At 47.3% G+C, this 18,410-nt stretch overlaps 1 protein-coding gene and 1 pseudogene across 1 annotated transcript in view; one reads left to right on the top strand and one right to left on the bottom strand.

Moving 5' to 3' along the window:
- The window catches only part of LOC124786947 (tyrosine-protein kinase Dnt-like), a 567,480-nt gene that overhangs the window by 284,888 nt on the left and 264,182 nt on the right, over nt 1-18,410 (bottom strand). The window lies entirely within an intron of this gene.
- On the top strand, nt 13,676-13,793 carry LOC124728049 (annotated as a pseudogene).

The raw sequence follows: 18,410 nt of genomic DNA, 5'->3' as shown, positions 1-18,410 counted from the left end.
CCAAAGGCCCAATCGTGTACCCTTGATGACTACACGACACAAAGCTTTACGCCTCGTCTGGGCCCTTCAACACCGACAATGGGACTGTTGATGACTTGAAACATGTTGCCTGGTCGGACAAATGGTTCAAATGGCTCTGAGCACTATGGGACTTTTAACATCTGAAATCATCAGTATCCTAGACCTAGAACTACTTGAACCTAACCTAAGGACACCTCGCACATCCATGCCCGACGCAGGATTCGAACCTGCGACCGCAGCAGCAGCGCGGTTCCGGACTGAACGCCTAGAACGGCTCGGCCACAGCAGCCGGCTGGTCGGACAACTCTCGTTTCATATTGTATCGAGCGCTTGGACGTGTACGGATATGGAGACAACCTCATGAATCGATGGACCCTGCGTGGCAGTAGAAGACTGTTCAGGCTCGTGGAGGCTCTGTATTGGTCTGGGGCGTGTGCAGTTGGAGTGGTATGGAATCCCTGATACGTCTAGATACGACTCTGACAGGTGATAAATACGTAAGCATCCTGTCGGATCATCTGCATCCATTCATGTCCGTTGTGCATTCCGACGGACTGGGCAATAGCAGGACAATGCGACATCCCACTCGTCCAGAATTGCTTCAGAGTGGCTCCAGGAAGACTCTTCTGAGTTTGAACGTTTCCGCGGGGCACCAAACTCCCCAGACATGAACATTACTGAGCATATCTGGAATGCCTCACAACATCCTGTTCGGAAAGGCATCTCTACCCCCACGTACTCTTACGGATTTATGGACAGACCTACAGGATTCGTGGTGTCAATTCCCTCCAGCACTACTTCAGACATTAGTCGAGTCCATGCCACGTCGTGTTGCGGCACTTCCTCCTGCTCGCGGGGGCCCTACACGACACTAGGCAGATGTACCAGCCTCTTTGGTTCTTCAGTGTAGAAAAAGCTGCTACAGTGCAGAACAGAATAAATGAAAGAAACATTGCTGTGGAGGGAGCAGAAATGAGACTTTCACTGAAACACTACAATTACAGTGAAGTAAATGCGATGCTGAGGGTCGCCTGGATATTACAAACGGCGTTACATGGTTACATGGTTCATTATAGAAAAAAATGGTTCAAATGGCTCTGAGCACTATGGGACTTAACAACTATGGACATCAGTCCCCTAGAACTTAAACCTAACTAACCTAAGGACATCACACAACACCCAGTCATCACGAGGGAGAGAAAATCCCTGACCCCGCCCGGAATCGAACCCGGGAACCCGGGCGCGGGAAGCGAGAACGCTACCGCACGACCACGAGCTGCGGACTTCATTATAGAATATGTGAACAACACGCACAGTAGTGCGTGCTTTCCAACGTATGTCTCTGCTCGCCAGAAGGCTGGTTAGGGGTTCTTTGGTAGGACGTCGCATTCCTCCACCAGAACGGCCGACAGATGCTGGACTGTCGTTGGTGCACGTGGAGGTGCCGCAGTACGTGTCCCCAAGGCATCCCACATGTGCTCGATGCGATTTAAGTCGGGGGAGCGAGTGAGCCAGACAGTTCACCGAATATCCTCAAGTGCGGTCCGAATGCACTCTGAAAAGACGCACATGGCGAAGGAGAACTGTGTCACAGTAACGTTTACCGTTGAGTGTACCGTGCTCAAAAAATTGGACGTCAGTAAGCCCACGCAACAATTATGCTTCTCCACATCATAACACTTGGACGTATCCTCACTTGGTGATAGGTGGAATCACGTAATGCACCCAGGAACATTGTCCAGGTGTTACGGTTAGTGAGCGTGTGGGAGTGTGTGTGTGTGTGTGTGTGTGTGTGTGTGTGTGTGTGTGTGTGGAGGCATAACTTTTCATGGGTGTACTGACCTCCGTATCTTTGAACACCATACACTTACCGATTAACGTTGCTGTTTTGTGTTTTTTCGGGGTTGAATTCGGCCCTGACTTCATTTTTATGGATGACAATACGCGACTGTCTCGAAGAGCGCAAGGTGGTGGAGCTATTGAAATGAAGGGATATTTGGCGGATGGACTAACCTGCCGGTTCCTCCGATTTAAATCTCTTGGAGCACGAGTGGGATGAGATGGGGCACTTATTGCAGCACGCCCATATTCACCAACAACCATCGAGCAGTTGTCAACCCAGCTGGCGGAGGATTGGAACGCCCTACCGCAAGAACTCGCAACCAACCTGGTCGCTGACACTGGAGCACGCTGCAGAGCGTGCAGTGTCGTCCGTGGATGTCAGATATCCTATTAGCAGCCATGTCAAGTCTTCTGTACCGTCCAGGAGACCACCATAAATCACAGAGACGTCAGTGTAATAAGTCCTTCCGATTAAAGCTGTCATTTATGTTCGTCTCACTGCGTGATTCTTTTTCAGTTACATTCTGTACTATTGTATTGTACCAGGTATTTCTATGTGAAATCCAAGTTTCATTGGGCTACGTTACATGGCACTATGACAGTATGCGAGAGCTAGTTTCGTCTTTAGGTATTGCACATCAGTGTATTTTGTAAGTCGTGTTCTTACTACATGAATTGCATTTCCTTGAGATTCTGTCAATTAATCTGAGCCTGACTTCCGATTTTCCTACAATATGTTTCATTTGGCAATTTTATTTTAGGTCGCTCCAGATGGTCATCCTCGGTGTTTTAACGTAGCGACTGGTTCCAGCGATCTTGTCACCGACCGTGTAATACAATGAGGTGGCAAATGTCTTGGGATCCCTTCTAATATCGTGGTGGACCTCCTTTCGTCCGGAGTAGTGAAGCAACTCCAAGTGGCATAGACTCAACAAGTCGTTGGAAGTACTCTGAACAAATACTGAGCCATGCTGGCTCTATAACCTTACATAATGCTTAAGTCTTAACAGTCTTGACGGTGCACGATTTTGTGCGCGAACTGATGTGTCATAAATGTTCCGATGAGATTCATGTTGGGCGATCTGGGAAGCCAAACCATTAGCTCGAATTGTCCAGAATGTTTTTCAAACCGATCGCGAATAATTGTGACCCAGTTTGGAAACATGAAGTCCATGAATGGCTGCAAATGGTCTCCAAATAGCCGAACATTGTCATTTGCAGCCAATGATAGGTTCATTTGGACCATAGGACCCTAAACATTCTGTGTAAACACGGCTCACACCATTATGGAGCGATCACCAGCATGCACAATGCCTTGTTGACAACGTGGGTCCACGATTTCGTGGCGTGTGCGTGACACTCGAACCCTATCATCAGTTCTTACCAACTGAGACCGGACTCGTCTGGCCACGCCGCGATTTTCCACTAGTCTAGGGTCCGACCGATATGGTGATGAGTCCAAATAGTTCAAATGGCTCTAAGCAGTATGGGACTTAACATCTGACGTCATCAGTCCTCTATACGTAGAACTACTTAAACCTAACTAACCTAAGGACATCACGCACATCCATGCCCGAGGCAGAATTCGAACCTGCGATCGTACCAGCCGCGCGGTTCCGGACTGAAGCGCCTACAACCGCTCGGCCACAGCGGCCGGCCGTGATGAGCCCAGAGGAGGTGCTGGAGGCGATGTCGTGCTGTTACCAATGGCACTCGCAGCAGTCTCCTGTTCCCATAGCCCATTAATGCCAAATATCGCCGCACTGTCCTAACGGATACATTCGTCATATCTCCCACATTGACTTTTGCAGTTATTTCACGCAGTATTGCTTGTCTGTCAGCACTGACAACTCTACGCAAACGCCGCTGCTCTCGATCGTTAAATAAAGGTCGTTGCCCACTGCGTCGTCCATGCTGAGAGATAATGCCTGCAATTTGTAATTGTCAGCACTACCTTGAGACTGTTGATAGCGAAATATTGGATTCCCTACCAATTTCAGAAACGGAATGTCCCATGCGTATAGCTCCAGCTACCATTCCGCGTTCAGAGTCTTTTCATTCCCGTTCAAAAATGTTCAAATGGGTGTGAAATCATATGCGACTTAGCTGCTAAGGTCATCAGTCCCTAAGCTTCCACACTACTTAACCTAAATTATCCTACAGACAAACACACACACCCATGCCCGAGGGAGGACTCGAACCTCCGCCGGGACCAGCCGCACAGCCCATGACTGCAGCGCCTTAGATCGCTCGGCTAATCCCGCGCTGCTTGATTCCCGCCTTGCGGACACAATCACGTCGGAAGACTTTTCACAAGAATCACTTGCGTAAAAATGACATCTCCGCCAATGCATTGCCCTTTTATACCTTGCGCATGCGATAACACCGCCATCTGTATATTTACATATCGCTATCCCATGAATTTCGTCATCTCACTGTAGCGCAGTAGTAGATTTCTTCGCCTGTTTGTGCGCAACATTTATTAGCGTAGTAGACAAGGAAAGGGGAGAATCAGCGGTACGAGGAGAGCGAGCATCCGCGTGAAGTGATTTATAACGGAAACCCGAGTAAGGGTCTAGTGTTCGACAGGAAGAGAGATTTTCAGCGGTTGTTATCAACACCGACTCAAAGGAAAGCCTCGGCGCTTGTTCGTGACGTCACGTCAGCTAGGCACGGCGAACGCCAGGTCTGTTGCAGGCAGAAACGCCTGGGCGTGCTTATCACTATAAATCTCTTATTTTTGGACAAAATGTTTGGTATTGTTTTGGATTCTGCAGTTTTATTTGGGGAAAAGATTTTCTTACTATCGTAAAGCTACGAATGAAGATCATAGTTCTGTATTACTGAATCCTGTCCAAGCAAACGTAGATCAATATGAGAAGATGCTTTGCCCCATTGCAAGCTTCGGAAATTTTACATTCAAGTAACTATATTTACTTGATCCATTTTGTTATCGAAACTTACCCCAACCCCCTTACAATGAACTCGTTTCTTTTATTTATTTATTTATTTTCGTTTGACATCGTCACTGGAAATGTGAACTAATTTACATGTGTAAATGTCCAACTGTTGCCAGTCATTAGATTACAGTCGATTTCGACGAAAGAAATTCTAAACAGGAAACAAAATAGCTTCATACATGGAAAATACTGCTGACCTTAAACTTTTTTAAACATGCTCATTAGAAAAGATAAATATTCCCCTCTTGCAACCGAAAGGAGAAACTTTATAAGATAAAAAAAATTTATTTAATAAAACAAGTATCTCTCTTTTGCCTCTTCCTCTGTCCCCCAGCCCCTCCCCCAACGTGTACAATCGCAAGATATTTCATTATCATTCAGTGCTCCTCACCCCATAGTCAACCAAGATACCTAAAGAAGTGCACGAATATGTTCAGTTTCTTGTAAAAACAACGCAGTACAAACGTAACTTCCTCAGATTTATAAATAAGGTAAAGAAGCACGAATTCTGTTGCTGCTGGACCATGAAGTTGTTTTTGTATGTCAATCCTTAAAACAGGTGGAAATTTAAGTTCAGGAGTACACTATTTGTTAAGAAATGTAATGAATTGCACAATTAATTGATTGCAGAAATCTCTCAGAGCAATGTGTGTTGGTCAACTACCACCAACAGTTTCACATTTTCCTGTGTCACAGAAGGAGACATCACCATTATGAATATGCCTGCAACAGACCTGGCGTTCGCCGTGCTTAGCTCACGTGACGTCACGAGCAAGCGCTGAGGCCTTCCTTTGAGTCGGTGTTGTTGTTATAGGGGAAGGACATCGACAGAGGGGAGAGACACAACGGCAAATTCTGATGCTTCACCACGGTCCTGTTTATAATGAAGTCAGATTCCTTCACAGAGCTCGGCGAACAGATCGTGACGGATGGATTGCATCAATCCCATTAATGGAACGAGGGAGTAAGAGGGAGGGAGTAAGTGTGAGCCGAGAAGGCGCTCCGAGCAGCACACCGCTATTCACATAGCGGCAGGAGGTGGGGCTGAGGTGAGCGAGATTTCCGCCCGGCTGTGTCGCGTCGCCGGCGGCACAATTTGTCAGCGTCGCCGGGTCGCAGCTGCGGCGCGGGGCTGGCTGGGTAGCGTACTGGCGGGGCGCCCTGTAGCGCGGAGCGGGGGGACAGACCGCCAGCTGCGGACACCTCAGCCGTCGCGGGAGGCAGCCGCAGCCGCGGCAGGAGCTGCGGCGGGAGACGCGGCCCGCCGTCCAGCTGCCGCCGCCACGTAAACACCGTGACCGCCACTCCGCCGCAATCGTGTCGGCTCGCCGTTCGTCACGGCGGCCATCACGGCGCGCACGTGCCAATGGCTCAATTCGCACGTCCACGTACCGGCCGAGCACGGTCTCTCTGACTCTCTTTCGGCGGAACGATGGAGAATGGAGCGCCTTGGGCTCACACCCTCGCGCAGTCCTTCAGTTACGCCCCAACAGTCCCACGGAAGGTCGGCGACCGGACGGACTGAAAAACCCCCCTGCTCCTTCAGGTGAACCAAGGATGAAAACCAGGCGCGGTCGGCTGCGTTCAGTCTGCCGTGAGTATTCACGGATAACACCTGATGTTGTTGTTGTGATCTTCAGTCCAGAGACTGGTTTGATGCAGCTCTCCATGCTACTCTATCCTGTGCAAGCTTCTTTATCACCCAGTCAGTACCTACTGCAACCTACATCCTTCTGAATCTGTTTAGTGTATTCATGTCTTGGTCTCCCTCTACGATTTTTACCCTCCACGCTGCCCTCCTGCAGGAGCTCCATTCTCCAGCGTTCCGCCGAAAGAGAGTCAGAGAGACCGTGCTCGGCCGGTACGTGGACGTGCGAATTGGTGATCCCTTGATGCCTCAGAATATGCCCTACCAACCTATCCCTTCTTCTAGTCAAGTTGTGCCACAAATTTCTCTTCTCTCCAATTCTATTCAATACCTCCTCATTAGTTATGTTCAATAATGGCTCTGAGCACTATGGGACCATCTTAGGTCATCAGTCCCCTAGAACTTAGAACTTCTTAAACCTGAATAACCTAAGGACATCACACACAACCATGCCCGAGGCAGGATTCGAACCTGCGACCGTAGCAGTCCTGCGGTTCCAGACTGCAGCGCCTAGAACCGCACGGCCACCGAGGCCGGCATTAGTTATGTGATCTACCCATCTAATCTTCAGCATTCTTCTGTAGCACCAAATTTCAAAAGCTTCTATTCTGTTCTTGTCTAAACTATTTCTCGTCCACGTTTCACTTCCATACATGGCTACACTCCATACCAATACTTTCAGAAACGACTTTCTGACACTTAAATCTACACTCAATGTTAACAAATTTCTCTTCTTCAGATACGTTTTCCTTGCCATTGCCAATCTACATTTTATATCCTCTCTACTTCGACCATCATCAGTTATTTTGCTTCCCAAATAGCAAAACTCCTTTACTACACCTAATATTATAATTTAAATAGCTGGACAAGTGCGAGTAGAACTCGCGCTCTCCGGACCCCCATATTTCGAAAATATTCGTTCAAATTAATACAGGGGGCAGAGTACATCAAAACAAGCCCGCCTGGCTAGTCGCGCGGTGTGACGCGCTGATTCCCGAGCGGGAAGGCGTGCCGGTCCCCGGCACGAACCCGCCCGGCGAATTAGTGTGGAGGTCAGGCGTGCCGGCCAGTCTGTAGATGGTTTTTAAGGCGGTGTTCCATCTGCCTCAGCGAATGCGGGCTGGTTCCCCTTATTTCGCCTCAGTTACAATATGTCGACGGTTGCTGCGCAAACACTTGTCTCCACGGACGCAAACAGTTGGGGTTACACTCGGCTGGTATGAGACGTTGATAGGGGGGGGGGGGGGGGGGGGGAGGTTTCCACTGGTGGCCGAACCGCACAATAACCCGGGGTTCGGTGTGGGGCAGCGGTGGGGTGGGTGGACTGCTGTGACGTGTTGTGAGCGACTGAGGGCTACGGCGGGACGAAGCCTCTCCATCATTGAGGTCCTCCGCTGGTAGCTGAGTCGTCAGCACGAAGGAATGTCATACCTAACGGACCGGGTTCGATTCACGGCTGGGTCGGAGATTTTCTCCGCTCAGGGACAGGGTGTTGTGCTGTCTTTATCATCATCATTTCATCTCCATCGACACCCAAGAAGCCGAAGGAATCTTTTTGTATTTCCCCTGTAAAGGACATTTTCCATGAGTCACCTTCTTCAACCTAATGATACAGTTCCTAATCAAACTGCACCTTCCTGCGGTCAAATGATGACAAAATATTGTTGATGCCGAGGCCGTTAGAGAAGAATAGCTTCAGAGAAGGAGAGGGAACGAAATCGACCCTGTCCTTTTCGGGAACTATCGGTCGATTTGCCTTAAGCGATTTAGGGAAACCACGCCCGCCCGGAGAGCCGAACGTTTTGAAGCGCCCGCTCCCGGGAAACGCTGAGGCGCGATGGCCTGGGATCGAATCCACCCACTCCACCTAAACGACACATTCAGGCTGGGAGGCACTGTAAACCCCGTACCCGGTCTTAACCCAACTACCACCAATATTGCCGAAAACTACACTCCTGGAAATGGAAAAAAGAACACATTGACACCGGTGTGTCAGACCCACCATACTTGCTCCGGACACTGCGAGAGGGCTGTACAAGCAATGATCACACGCACGGCACAGCGGACACACCAGGAACCGCGGTGTTGGCCGTCGAATGGCGCTAGCTGCGCAGCATTTGTGCACCGCCGCCGTCAGTGTCAACCAGTTTGCCGTGGCATACGGAGCTCCATCGCAGTCTTTAACACTGGTAGCATGCCGCGACAGCGTGGACGTGAACCGTGTGTGCAGTTGACGGACTTTGAGCGAGGGCGTATAGTGGGCATGCGGGAGGCCGGGTGGACGTACCGCCGAATTGCTCAACACGTGGGGCGTGAGGTCTCCACAGTACATCGATGTTGTCGCCAGTGGTCGGCGGAAGATGCACGTGCCCGTCGACCTGGGACCGGATCGCAACGACGCACGGATGCACGCCAAGACCGTAGGATCCTACGCAGTGCCGTAGGGGACCGCACCGCCACTTCCCAGCAAATTAGGGACACTGTTGCTCCTGGGGTATCGGCGAGGACCATTCGCAACCGTCTCCATGAAGCTGGGCTACGGTCCCGCACACCGTTAGGCCGTCTTCCGCTCACGCCCCAACATCGTGCAGCCCGCCTCCAGTGGTGTCGCGACAGGCGTGAATGGAGGGACGAATGGAGACGTGTCGTCTTCAGCGATGAGAGTCGCTTCTGCCTTGGTGCCAATGATGGTCGTATGCGTGTTTGGCGCCGTGCAGGTGAGCGCCACAATCAGGACTGCATACGACCGAGGCACACAGGGCCAACACCCGGCATCATGGTGTGGGGAGCGATCTCCTACATGGCCGTACACCACTGGTGATCGTCGAGGGGACACTGAATAGTGCACGGTACATCCAAACCGTCATCGAACCCATCGTTCTACCATTCCTAGACCGGCAAGGGAACTTGCTGTTCCAACAGGACAATGCACGTCCGCATGTATCCCGTGCCACCCAACGTGCTCTAGAAGGTGTAAGTCAACTACCCTGGCCAGCAAGATCTCCGGATCTGTCCCCCATTGAGCATGTTTGGGACTGGATGAAGCGTCGTCTCACGCGGTCTGCACGTCCAGCACGAACGCTGGTCCAACTGAGGCGCCAGGTGGAAATGGCATGGCAAGCCGTTCCACAGGACTACATCCAGCATCTCTACGATCGTCTCCATGGGAGAATAGCAGCCTGCATTGCTGCGAAAGGTGGATATACACTGTATTAGTGCCGACATTGTGCATGCTCTGTTGCCTGTGTCTATGTGCCTGTGGTTCTGTCAGTGTGATCATGTGATGTATCTGACCCCAGGAATGTGTCAATAAAGTTTCCCCTTCCTGGGACAATGAATTCACGGTGTTCTTATTTCAATTTCCAGGAGTGTATATAACAACGCCGACCCCGTAGGGGAAAAAAAAGGACAACAAATTAGTTAGGGGTACCACGAAAAACCAAAGCCTGGATGGTCTGTAGGGGTATTGAAATGTCATCTTCCCAAATGTGAGGGTAGCATCTTATCACTATGACTGGATTGTTGTCTGGAAAAAGCAGGGTCAGGTTTAGAGTTGTAAAACTACCGTAGGCTGTTGTAGACTATCATAAGTAACTGCAGACTACAGTACTGTTGCTATTTGCTTTGGTCAGTTAAGGTCATGCCTGTGTTACATGTAAATAAATTGTGTCGCATACCTTACGGCGTTACCTCAAAACGACCACTTTCTTTCTGTATGAGATCAGTGTCTTACAAGATTTTTCTAAGAACTGGAAGTGGTAAAATGTCTAGAAGCTGTGTGAGGACACCTAAACAGACGCATTATCTACGGAACATTTTTGTTCTACACAGTTAAAAAAAAGAGTATTTACAGCGAAATTGAACTTGTCAACGTTTAATTCAGACTTTATTCGAAAATTGTTTATTTCTAACGTGAAACAGAGAAACGTCGTTGTAAAAAATAGAGAAAACACTACAGATTTATCATACACCGCTAGAAAACGCGATTTCCTCAACAAAAAGATAAAATAAAAAATTGCAGACAAAAATATATCAAACATCGCTTGAATACTTCGTAGAACTTACATAAAACATGTTTCTTTCATTTATAAAAGACTTTCGAATTTATCCATAATAACAGGAAACTCCTCTGATCTTAATGAAATGCGAGGGGTTCTAGGCGCTTCAGTCCGGAACCGTGGGACTGCTGCGGTCGCATGTTCGAATCCTGCCTCGGGCATGGATGTGGGTGGTGTCCTTAGGTTAGTTAGGTTTAAGTAGTTCCAAGTTCTAGGGGACTGATGACATCAGATGTTAAGTCCCATAGTGCTCAGGGCCATTTGGACCATTTTTTTTTGTAATGAAATGTTCTACTGAGTGCAAAATAACAGCAAAATTGAATATATTTTTATGATAGTTTATGTAAACCGTGCTTGCACCAAAAGTCATTCGTTTAGTTAGATAAAAACGTAGAAGTTACGCTATCAACTAATTTTTATTATTACTTATAAAATGCAATTATATTCTGTTAGGATATAAAACACATGTTGGACTAAATTGAGTGACGTGCTGTTCTAATTATGTGTAAATGAAAAAGAGAGAAATCGTCGGCTCCCAAAAATGGTTCAAATGGCTCTGAGCACTATGGGACTTAACTTCTGAGGTCATCAGTCCCCTAGAACTTAGAACTACTTAAACCTAACTAACCTAAGGACATCACACACACCCATGCCCGAGGCAGGATCCGAATCTGCGACTGTAGCAGTCCCACGGTTCCGGACTGAAGCGCCTAGAACCGCTCGGCCAGCACGGCCGGCGTCGGCTCCCAATTTCTCTCTCACACACACTCATTTATGATTCTTACCCCATCACCAATGCTACCAATACCACGTGTAATACTACCAAATTTACTACATCATTTATGTAGTGCATCAAAACTATGAATCATAGTTTTGGTAGAGCGGAACTGTGGTCAGGTCATTTTCGTTTAGGTTCTACACAGTTACCGAAATCACAAAGACAGTAGACGGTGTAGTAGTGAAGACGTGCGAAGGCGCAGCACACGTGTTTCCGGGAGAGTCGCAGGAAGAGGCGAGATAGCAGGGAGGCGTGACATGTAGAGGGCGCGAACAGGGCGCGCTTTGAGCGGCGGGGCGCGGGACACGCCGGTAGCAGCAGATAGCGGCCGGACACGTGTTGACACGGCGATAGCGCCGTCTGGGGCGCTGCCGGGCGTCTGCACAGGCGGACGTGGATCAACGGCTCGAGCGGCAGGCGGGCTCAAGACTCCGAAAGTCCCTCTCCTTGCCGTCCTGGGGCTCATCACCCTACACACGAAACAGCCCTTATAATCATAGAGGCACTTTAGGCAAAAAGTGACCAGCTTTCAGTGTCATGCCGACTTCCTAAACCACCTACTGGCACCACTCTCACAGTGCTTCCCTAGGAGTGGTAATGGAAACAAAAATACACCACTGGCCATTAACATTGCTACACCAAGAAGAAATGCAGATGATAAACGGGTATTCATTAGACAAATATATTATACTAGAACTGACATGTGATTACATTTTCACGCAATTTGGGTGCATAGATACTGAGCAATCACTACCCGGAACAACTACCTCTGGCCGTAATAACGGCCTTGATACGCCTGGGCATTGAGTCAAACAGAGCTTGGATGGCGTGTACAGGTACAGCTACCCATGCAGCTTCTACACGATATCACAGTTCATCAAGAGTAGTGACTGGCGTATTGTGACGAGCCAGTTGCTCGGCCACCATTGACCAGACATTTTCAGTTGGTGACAGATCTGGAGAATGTGCTGGCCAAGGCAGCACTCGAACATTTTCTGTATCCAGAAAGGCCCGCACAGGACCTGCAACATGCGGTCGCGCATTTTCGTGCTGAAATGTAGGGTTTCGCAGGGCTCGAATGATGGGTAGAGCCACGGGTCGTAACACATCTGAAATGCAACGTCCACTGTTCAAAGTGCCGTCAATGCGAACAAGAGGTGACCGAGACGTGTAACCAATGGCACCCCATACCATCACGCCGGGTGATACGCCAGTATGGCGATGACGAATACACGCTTCCGATGTGCGTTCACCGCAATGTTGCCAAACACGGATGCGACCATCGTGATGCTGTAAACAGAACCTGGATTCATCCGAAAAAATGACGTTTTGCCATTCGTGCACCCATGTTAGTCGTTGAGTACACCATCGTAGGCGCTCCTGTCTGTGATGCAGCGTCAAGGGTAACCGCAGCCATGGTCCCCGAGCTGATAGTCCATGCTGCTGGAAACGTCGTCGAACTGTTCGTGTAGATGGTTGTTGTCTTGCAAACATCCCCATCAGTTGACTCAGGGATTGAGACGTGGCTGCACGATCCGTTACAGCCATGCGGATAAGATGCCTGTCATCTCAATTGCTAGTGATATGAGGCCGTTGGGCTCCAGCACGGCGTTCTGTATTACCCCCCTGAACCCACCGATTCCATATTCTGCTAACAGTAATTGGATCTCGACCAACGCGAACAGCAATGTCGCGATACGATAAACTGCAATCGCGATAGGCTACAAAGTCGGAAACGTGATGGTACGCATTTCTCCTCCTTACAAGAGACATCACAACAACGTTTCACCAGGCAACGCCGGTCAACTACTGTTTGTGTATGAGAAATCTGTTGGAAACTTTCCTCATATCAACACGTTGTTGGTGTCGCCACCCGCGCCAACCTTGTGTGAATGCTCTGAAAAGCTAATCATTTGCATATCATAGCATCTTCTTCCTGTCGGTCAAATTTCGCGACTGTAGCTCGTCATCTTCGTGCTGTAGCAATTTTAATGGCCAGTAGTGTATAAGAGTCAGTAAAATTAATCTGGCTGTTTTACTGCGTCATGTTGTGTTATAACTAGCCAGTCTTTTCAGCCACTATTGCAGATAGCCTTCATCAGGATGACTACTTGTAGTTTTTGGTAACTACTGAATAATTAAAATTAATTAATGTCAAACATTCGCAGAAATAAGCATCGGATATAGTTCTAGTTGGTGCGGTCTCTCAGCCAAAAAAATGGTCGTCAAGCCTATCAAAGATATAATAATGAACATTGAGTTTGTTCATCTTCTATGCGTACCTACACCATCATCCGATTACAATAACACTTCGGTGAGCTGTTGTGCTCACATTGGGGAAGGTTTCTGTGGGGGTAAGTATCAGCTAGGCAACGGCCTTACCGCAGTGGATACACCGGTCCCCGTCAGATCTCCGAAGTTAATCGCTGTCGGGCGTGGCCAGCACTTGGATGGGTGACCATCCAGGCCGCCATGCGCTGTTGCCATTTTTCGGGATGCACTAAGCCTCGTGACGCCAACTGAGGAGCTGCTCGACCGAATAGTAGCGGCTCCGGTCAAAGAAAACCATCATAACGACTGGGAGTGTGGTGTGCTGACCACACGCCCCTCCTATCCGCATCCTCATCTGAGGATGGCACGGCGGTCGGATGGACCCGATGGGCCACTTGTGGCCTGAAGACGGAGTGCAAGCATCAGCTCCTACCCATAGGAAAGAGGTGGAAAAGAGGGAGAGAAATCACAGAAGTTTAACTCAGAAACATCTGGAGCAGTTTCAGTCACTTTTGTATATACATGACTCATTATTTGTACAATTATTTGTATAAAAATATTGTGCAGGTAATACAGGCTAACCACCAATAGAAGTAGGGTGAGAAGATGTGATGTGTAAAATCTTTCTCCAACGACCGATACCAGTACTATAGTTCTCGGGTCGCTGGACTTTAGGTAACGGGCATGATGGTGTTTCACCCATCGTGTTGCAGGAGGCGTGAGGAGGGAGAGTGCAAAGACATTAACGTATCAGCATATCTCTGTAACGCTCGATGAAATTTCTACTAAACGTTTCACACGTATCACTTGCTGTCTGCAAAAATGTACTGTGGCAATTAGGCACCACTAGTACCTCTACGGGTGAGGATTTAGAGTGAAAAGGCGTGTCGTAAAAGCATAACTCAGGAACTTCTGGTGCAAATTCATCCAAATTTGTTGAATTAACATACTGTGGAATAAGAAATGGAAGAAATACCAACTACAGCAAGGAGTTAGGGTGACGCTGGGAGGGGATGACACGTATAAACGACTGAAAACGACCTGATGGTATTTCTTTCCTATAATTAGTTGCCTTCACATACTTCGAAAGAATGAAGCGTCTGTGTTGTTTGATGCATCAGCCACATCTGTTTTCGGGCCAAAGATCATTACCGCATATACATTTAACGTCCTCGCTAAATTCGCATGGTGTCAAATGTGGAGAATCAGACAGACGCCAGCGACAATCCTCTTTCTCGAAAAGATAATCAGTTACTCGCAGAATTACCAGTTTCCTCATCATTCGCTATAGATACGGGTGAAATGCGTGTACAAACATGTGGAATGCTAGATTGCACTGTGCCTCAGAATGCTACTCTTAATACTACGTCCACTTTTCGTAATGAAATGTCCAATAAACATAATGAATTATCAGATCAGTTATCCCTAAATTATTACTTGAAGTACACACGTTACGTAATGAAATGTGTACTAAAAATAAAATTACCCCTTTTCCATAATGAATTGTGTATTAAGAGTAACGTGTCAACTAAATCTGAATATTGTCCGCTAAACTGTCAAGCGAAATTTTCGCAAAACATGAATTCCGAAGCAAAATACGTGACAACTGATGTAGCAAATTTGTCACTGCAACACGCTACCATGAATACTGATACAGCTGCATTGAAGGATGGAAACGAAGATTTGGCAACTTGTACGATCTGTGCGGAAGTTAGATACTAACGTAGATTCAGAACCAGCACTCGTAGTACAGCCTTCAGCTGGTGACCTTTTAACCCAGTATGGCACTACGGAAATGGTTAAAGGTACGAACATGGCGATCTTACATGCATCTAAACGGAAGTAAGCAGGGCTCTAATGAACTTCCTTTGTTTCATATAAAAATAACGAAATTAATCCATCGGCTCCAGCACATCGAGTTCAAGGATATACCTCTCAGCATGGTAATTAATTAAACAACAAAATTTAATTTCTTGCAGCCTGAAGCCAGGGACAAAAAGCTTTTCACATGATCAGTTACATCTTTCACTCTCGCAAGTGGGACAGCCAAAAATGAATATGTTTTTACAGAAGACGGTAAGATCAGAAATACTGATATCTCAAATGACTTGAAAAACAATTTCAAATAAACATAACGTACAAAAATTATCATTATCATTCATTTATTTTGCACTTATAAATGTGTCTGCTTTGTTTATGTACAGTACACAGAAAGAAAAAGAGTGATTGCAACGCATGCCGGTCTCAGCTGATTTCAGAAAATAAATACAAAGCTGCAACGACAAGCCACAAGTAGTCATATCGATGAAGACTGCCTGCAACAGCAGTTGAAACGTTTGTCGTTTTATCACTTATGAGGCCGCCATACACCAAAGAGTATTATATTGAAACTGACTCCTGCTGCTAAATCCTATGCTCTTAAAATATAAACTGCCTATTTGGCATCACCTTCATAATCTGCGAATGATTCAAGGAGAGCAGGGAGTCAAAGAATAAGCCTTATGAAAATAAAAAAAAACTTATCATATTAACAGAATCTTCCGTTGGTTCTTGGTAGAACAACATTATAATAAAAGAAAAGCACCAGTTTGCTTTTGTTCTATTTGTTTTATTCTACAATATTGTAGAATAACAGCAAACTGGTGCTTTTCATTTATTAAAAAAACTTAAATATATAATAAAAACAAAACAATAACCACAAAATTTTAGTTTGTTTAATGGCGCTCGTCTGTGAAATCTGAACCTGCTTCTGGTTAAATTCGGTACCGTATTGTTCCACCATGCACATTGTAAGATGACTGTGTCACCGTTGGCAAGCCGTCCACACGGTGGTAGAGAATCGCAGCTCCTCAAACCTGTCGCACGCTTTCTATGCGACGTCCCTTCTGAGGTTACCCACTGCTAGTTTCAACTGGTCCAGAGCATCCTCAGTCGACTTTACGCCAGCAGACAACGCAGGTCATGCCATTCACTTCCTCCAGGGGGAACGAGTTCACAAAATGGGCTCGTCGTACTAGTGCGTTGTCGTCTTGAAACCTAACACATTGTCTACTAAAGCATAAGGAAATAAGTTGGAGGAACTTGGTCCGATACTGAGAAGTATTCAACTTATCAAAGACACCGATCATACTGCCCAAAATACATGACTGATGCATCTTCCTGCTGAACTTGTCGGACAGCAAGTCTGAGATATGTCTTGGTGGGCATGAGAAAATTCCTCATCAGGAAGAACTTCAAGTCTTGTAAAGCATCATATACCAACAACAGTGGGCAGCAAATACTCAACCAACACGAGGCACGGAAGCATCAGCAACATCCCACAAAATGCCACACGCTAATGTCGCGGAACGCGGGTTTATCTTTGTATAGTAATGCGATATCAGTGATTACCTGACGCAGTGGTAAACCTGCACTGTTAAGAGGCTCTGGAATGATATATGTGAATGTGAAAGGGTGAGCCAGACAAATGTCTACCAAAATTATTATATTTCATTGGCTTACCTCAAGCACACATGCAGCAAATGAACTTCAGACCTCAGATTAATATAATGTAACAAGTAAGTGCAATGCACTTGAAGATCGTAGCATGCTACCGAAACACCTAGTGAAAACAAATTTAGCAAATACTGACTGAAAGAGCAGAAATTATTTCATAAATAGGAAAGATTAAACTGTTCATCACGTCTTTAGACTCAGTGGTTTCCAATACGTATTTCCGTTGTGAGTCACAGATGTTTCTTTGTCAGTCGATATCTTTGATTCGCGATCGCAGGCGACATCGCTGTGGCGACGGCAGCCATCTTCGATTAACGAACATCTCTGGTAAGTAATCGCTGCCATCTCGGCCGACAACAGGCAGTATCTCTGGCGATGTATCGCAGCAATCTCTGGCGCGGAGCCGGCGAACAGCGCTACCAATCACGGCCACCGAACACGGAGGACACAGATTAATCGAGCGGCAGCTTACTAGCCGCTTGAACAACCGAGGGTGGAAGAGGAGTGCTCCTTACACGGTAGCGGCGTTCTGCGTGAAATATGCCTCGACCGTGGGGAGATAAGCACAGGCGCATACATCAGCAGGCACGCCGGACCAGTGCTAATTAACGAAGGCACCCGCAGATGTCTGGAACCAGATAGCCGGGGGACAAAACGGCTCCTCGCTTTTCTTTCCCCATCTCTGGCGAGACCGCAATTAAGGGGGCGAGAGACGGATGGAGCCGAGGGGGGTTCGCTGGCGAGTTTCGCTGCAACATCGAGGTCCAGACCTGCGGAAGATTCCGATAACGCTGGCGCAACAGGTCTCGGGTTTCTCTTTTAGCGACGCTTATTATTGTGAAACATGACCTAGCTTGGATTTATATTCGGTTCCCAGCATTCGTTGTCTTCTCTTTTTTTAGGAGGCGGGTAGAATTACGTCCGTAACTTAAAGGATCTTTGAAATCTACGAAAAATACTGTGCCCTGTTGTCACCATGCAGATTAACAAAAGTTGTTACGAAACAACACTGAAACGTGTGACATAAACGAGTCACAAAATCCTGTATAGGTATACAAGGTTATTCAGATGTATGGGTTTAAGCAACCGGCAATGCCTACAGAAACCACAAATGAGATTGTAACATTCTCTCGCTCGCTACGTGCAAATTACGAGTCCTACAGAAATATAAACTGAACGTTTTTGTGGGAAATTTAATGTAGTTACATTTTGTACTGCAATAAGTTTTTAGTGGAGCACTTACTTTTCCAATTATGCAAGAACACCGCGGTTGAAGAGCACTTTGACAAGTTTCTCTTGAATAGTTCGAATACTACGGCTTATGGCGAGAACGTGTC

This window comes from Schistocerca piceifrons, chromosome 1 (assembly GCF_021461385.2).
Source record: "Schistocerca piceifrons isolate TAMUIC-IGC-003096 chromosome 1, iqSchPice1.1, whole genome shotgun sequence".
NCBI lineage: Eukaryota > Metazoa > Arthropoda > Insecta > Orthoptera > Acrididae > Schistocerca > Schistocerca piceifrons.
This window is presented reverse-complemented; position numbering and strand designations above follow the sequence as displayed.